The following is a 6301-nucleotide window of genomic DNA, read 5'->3' on the forward strand; positions in this document are numbered from 1 at the left end:
CGATTTGGCCTCTGAGCAAATCCTCCAAATTTGTCATGATCTCTTTGGCAGTACAGAAACTCTCTATTGCTTTTGCAACACATTACTCATGGTCGCTAACATATAACATCGAGCAATCGAGTCAAAATCTCTCTAGCGATTTTTTGCTTTGGGCTAAGCTTTAGGAGGGCATGTTTCGTCAAGAACGAATTTGTATTTCTCACAGCTGAGAACTATTAGCAAGTTCCATTTCCATTCTCAAAAGTTATCGCCATTTAATTTATTCTCAGTAAGAATACTAATAAGAGGAGTAGGAGACATATTTGAACTAAAAAAAATAAAGATTCACTAATTACTATCTTTGTATTAAGCAAATATTTTTCATTTCAACAACATATCAAGAATGCAGTATGATACATGCATCTTGTATTAAAATCTTGAAAAAAAAATTTTTTTGCTACAATTATTCTCACACCCATCAACCATGTTGCCTTTAGGGTCCCATGATTAATTAGCAAGAACATGAATTAAATCTAATCAATTCGTGAATCTTAATTCTCAAGACTCTACACGAACTAACGATTGTTTAACATTTGACCATCATCTCTAGTTTAAATATCTTTCTTGGGAAACTATTTAATAAGAGATGATCTTGAGTGTGTAATCATTGACTTAACACATCATGAAGATACTTTCATTTGTGAGTCATCTTAGGACAATCTCTTTGAAAGTCATGCCTAACTAATTGTCCTTAAAAGGAAATCTCATCTAGTGAACCCATATGACAAAGTTTAATTTAGGGTGCGTGTAACGACCTGATAGTCAAAGGTGTCAGAAAATGTAATTCTGGGACTTCGTTTTCGTAAATCGAACCTGAGTCATATTAGAGACAAATGAAATTTTGGATGGGTAATTTGCATGAATTAGGAGCTATTGTGGTATAAGGACTAAATCGCGTTAAATTTAAAAGTTAAATTATATATTGAAATAAACTAAACGGGCTAAAGTAGCAATTATACCATTTAATAAATGGCTGTGTATAGGTGGTTGGTCATGTGTTAAATGTTATGCATGTATTTATTATATATATGTTATATTATAAGGTTAATAATAATAAATATAATAGAAACATAATAAAAGAAATAGAAAGAAAGGGAAAAGAAAGAGTGGAATTTCGGTACTTAGAACTACCTAACCTATGTTGAAATTTTAGTATTATTCAAGATTTTAGATGTTGTCATTGTTGAATAATTTAAGTATTAGGGATTAAATAGATAGATTTTTAAGTTAGAAGTGGAAAAGAACTAAATTGTAAAATTAATTATTGATTTTGAGCAATAAGGACTAAATTAAGAAAATTTTAAAATTTATGGTAGAATTGGAAAATAGGGAGCTAAATTTAGCTTAAAGTGAAATTAGTATAAAAATTTGAGTTTAAATATGGAGGTTAAAATTAGTCTTGGTTTAGGGATTAAATTGAAGTTTAAACAAATATAATGTAAAAATTAAAAATTTAATGTGAAATTGAATTGTGTAATATTAATATGTTTTAATTATTTTATTCCATAGCTAACGGCGTACTGGAATCCTCGAGTAAAAAGGGGAAGGATAAAATCGACATCGAATAGCTCGAAATTCACTGTTTGTGTTTCTATAATCTGAATTAAATAGTAGGTTTTGCATATTTAATTATTTTCATATGGTAAGCATTTGAGGTGAGTACTTTGGTACTTTGGGATTGAATTGAATTCATAGTGGATTTGAAATGGATTGATTTTGTATATTATAAAATATGTTGATTATATGAATATTGAATTGACTATATGTGATAATGTGTGTATATGTGAAATTGAGACATTGGTTGTATTGAAAAGTGAAATGAAACCCTATTAACTATTCAGGTTGAGTCGGATATGGATGGCATGCCATAGGATAGGAAGAGTTTAAAGATTTCTTCGACCTCGAGTTGATGAGGCATTGAGTGCCAATTTGCTTCGATTTAACTGATGAGACACTAGGTGTCAATTTATATAACGCTGGACGCAGTTATTACTTCGGATTTATCCGATGAGGCACTTGGTGCCAAACTTGTGTGTTGGTTGGATCCGTGTATTTGTCTGAGTCCGAGTTGTGTTAATAGGGGAAATTAAATAATAAATTTATGTGTTTGATAATGAGATGACAAAGATGAGAAATGAAAAATGAAATGATGAAATGAGATGTGAATTGTGAAATGAAATTTTTTATCAAAGAGTTGGATCATGCCATTGCATGAGTTGAGATTACCAAATGCTATATAAAATGCCATTGATATGTGCTTAAACATGTGGAATTTAGTGAATGTAATAAAGAATAAGTAAATTTTTATTATTGATTTGAATCATAAGTGCATAATATGTCTCGTTGCATTCTCACATTTTGATTACTTATATCAAGTTAAATTGTTCGGATTATAGAAATACCGCTGAGTTATATTCAGCGTGCAGTTTTGTTTTTTGTGCGCAGGCTAGGTACTTTACAAACTATCGCCAACTCAGCATCCAACCTCAATCCTAAGCTCAATTGTTGTGATATTTCATTTTGAAATGACATATACCTAAGAAGTCTTTGGTTGATAGTTGGTTTATTAATGTGATGTTATTTTGAATTCTAGTCAAATGATGATCATATGTAAATATGGTAATGAATGAGGCTATGTTGGTATAATAGCTTAGCTTAATATTTTGTTATGTGCTAGTTTAGTAGCTTAAGTAGCTAAGTGTTAGTCCAATTATGGTAAATTTTGGCATGAAGGAAAGCTTAAATGGTTGAATTGCTTTGCTAGTGTGTTGATGATATAAAATGTGGTACCAATGAGGGTACATTAGTTAAACACTTAAGATGGATTGTTTTGGCTAGTTTTAAACATGCTTAATCGTGTTTTGAATACGTTAAATGGCTGGTAATTGAGTTACTTAGTGCTCAAGGAAGTAGAAAATGGTAAACTTGAGTTTTAAGGTACTTCTAGGTGCACATGGCTTGAGAAACGATCTGTCATATGGTCGTGTGTCACACAGAGGCAACACACACGGACGTGTTGAAAAATAGTATAGGTGTAGTTTGCACACGGCCTAGGACACGGCCGTGTTACCCAAGTCAGTAAGTTACACAGGCAGAGACACGACATAGGACACAGTCGTGTGTCTCAACTCAGTGAGACACAGGCTGGGACACTACCATGTGTCCTAAGTTTAAGTCACACGATCTGGGGCATTTTACACGGCCTGGCCACATGGCTGTATGTCCATTGTTTTTATGTATTTGTAAAAATGGCCCTAAACTTTTATAATTATTCCAAATTAGTCCCTGCCTATTTTTAGACTATTTTATGGTCCGGTAGACTTGAAATAGGGACTATAAGAGTAGCTTTTACTCTAAATTGGAATGAACTAGCAAACTTGAATTAAGTGAAGTAGGTCATTGTAACAACTTGTTTTTAGTGAAATCAAAACAGTGGTTTCGGGACCACAAATCTTAAGTCAAAAAATTTATTATTATTATTTTATGGTCTACAGTATGATAGAAATACTGTGTAAAAATTTCGTTACATACTTAATTTGATAAAAATGGACTAAATTGTGTAAAGTACAAAAGTTGAGTTCTAAATAGCTAAATGTATTAAATAGCTATAAAATTTTAAATTAGAGGTCCTTATATAGTAATTAGTCATTAAAGTTGTTAGTGGATAAGTATGATTAGGGTGTTACAGTGCGGCCAGGGTAGGAACCAGCTCGAACTTTATCATGCTATCATTTAGAGACCATCAATGGAGGCCGTAGGTTTTGTTTAAAGACTTTCTCCCGCTCAATATTTTAAAAACATACGAGGTTTTTTATCCCAAATTTCAAGAATGATCATACAATAGTCCAAGTGACATTCGCACTTAATCTAAATGACATGCTTTCAATATATTCATGGCATGCTATGGCAATTTTATAATATTCACATTCATTCATAAAAACAAACAATTTTGATTCTCCATAGTTTTTCTTTTAAAGGAAAAACCGAAGAAGTAAATGCGAATAGTGCACCAGGTAGGGTCCCAGGAAAGAGAGGTGAGTCAAATTTGACCGCTTAAAAACCAAGCCTTTCCTAGCTAGAGTCAATCTTACACATGCACCTTCTCATTATCACATTTCTCGCAGTTATCAAATAACCTAAATAAGTGAATTTTAATTATTATATCCGTTTTCGGCTTACAAGAATTCTATGAATTTTAAAAAATATAGCCCTACATGGAGATGATAGCCCACGGTCTATTTTCGAAGAACCACAACATCGGTCAAAAATAATTATATAACAAAAATATAATATCACACCATTCTCATATATAACTCAAAACATGCGTAAGATCTAAAAAATGACACTTTCTATGTAATCAAACCATTCAAGAAGAAGAGAAATTTATTTTGATAATCTGTTTATACTTATAGATAGAACACAACCTGGCTCATGATACCTGTAATAGGCCCAATTTGCCCAAGCCCAAATGTAACACCCCGAACCCGAGATCGTCACCGGAGTCGAACACGAGGTGTTAACAGACTTTAAACCACTTATAAAAAAATTTCCCAGACACTGCCAATCTGCGTACTAGTCGCTTTAAAAATCATATCTTGAGTTTAGAAACTCGGAATCCAGTTCCATAAATTTTCCCTGAAACTAGACTCATATGCCCATCTACATATTTTTTCTAGAATTTTTGGTTGGGCCAATTAGTACAGTTTATTAGTCAAATTCTCCCATGTTACAGGGATCGACTACACTGACCTTTGCGCATTACGACTTGGATATCTCCCTGTACAGGGCTTCAATACTGATGCCGTTTGTTTCTATAGAAACTAGACTCAGAGAGGAATCTATAAATATATGGAATGACTCCTAATTATCTCTGGTTAATTTATAATGAATTTCCAAAGTCGGAACAGGAAATCCAGAAACCGTTCTGGCCCTGTCTCACGAGAACCTGAATATCTCTTAACATACTGTCCATATGATCGTTTCGTTACTTTCCTGTGAAAATAGATTCATCAAGGTTCGTTTACATAATTTATTCACTATTTAATTCCATTCCTACTATTTTTAGTGATTTTCTAAATCTACAGTACTGCTGCTGTCACCATCTGCCTTTAAGGTAGACTTTACCTATTTCATAGTTTCCATGATTCAACTAGCCCTTTTAGCATAAATAGCACAAATTATGATAGTGATTAACCATTCCCATGGCCAATCCTTGTTAAGCATATCCACACCTCTCAATAACCATGTCCATACCAAATGATTATAACATTATACTCAAACATATATAAGCCATTTTCGCATGGCTATCCAAAATTATACAAGTCCAAAGGGTCCATGACCCCCAACAAAAAGGGTAGTCCTATACATGCCATTTCGAAGTTCAACCAAAATTGTACCAAAAGGGGGGCTTTGATAGTGTGGGCGACTTCAACTTCAAAATCCCGAGTCCGATAGCTGGAGAACCAAAATCTATAAAACAGAGAATCAAGGAGACGGAGTAAGCAATTTATGCTTAGTAAGTTTTGAGCAAGGGATTCCAGCACAACAAAAGTATAGCATTCATGTAGCTAAACGGATAATTTCATATGCACAATTTTTCAATATCATACTTACTTCACATTACCAACCCTTTTATTCATACACAAAGATCAACTTAGCCAAAGGCCGGTAGCTCATTTATCAACTGAGCGAATACTTATTTGTAAGGGCTCAACTAAATTCAAGCACATACGAAACATACCTCAATGTTGGGATGTTTCTAGAGTATTTACTGAAATTTTTACAGCAAGATCATTCATTCCCAAATCACGTACCTTCGGAATTTAACCGGATATAGCTACTCGTTCAAATGCCTTCGGGACATAGCCCGGTTATAGTAACTCGCACAATTGCCTTCGGGACTTAACCCGGATTTAGTAACTCGCACAAATGCCTTCGGGCTTAGCCCAGAATTAGTATCTCGCACAAATGCCTTCGGATCTTAGTCCGGATATGGTCACTTAGCACAAAGCCTTCGGGACTTAGCCCGGACATCATTGAAATAACCATGCACATTTAACAATAAATCATGGCACATTCGTATTTCATTTTCGTTAACAAAACTCAAACACAAGACACTTATCATTCTTGCAATTTCGGCTCAATAGCCACACACAAAGAGCATGATTTTAATTTGCTTAAAACATGATCTATTCAAATCATAATTTAAGCTCTTTTACTCAAGAACTTACCTCGGATGTTGTCGAACGATTCCGATAGCTAT

Source organism: Gossypium hirsutum, chromosome A11 (assembly GCF_007990345.1).
Source record: "Gossypium hirsutum isolate 1008001.06 chromosome A11, Gossypium_hirsutum_v2.1, whole genome shotgun sequence".
In the NCBI taxonomy this organism is placed as follows: domain Eukaryota; kingdom Viridiplantae; phylum Streptophyta; class Magnoliopsida; order Malvales; family Malvaceae; genus Gossypium; species Gossypium hirsutum.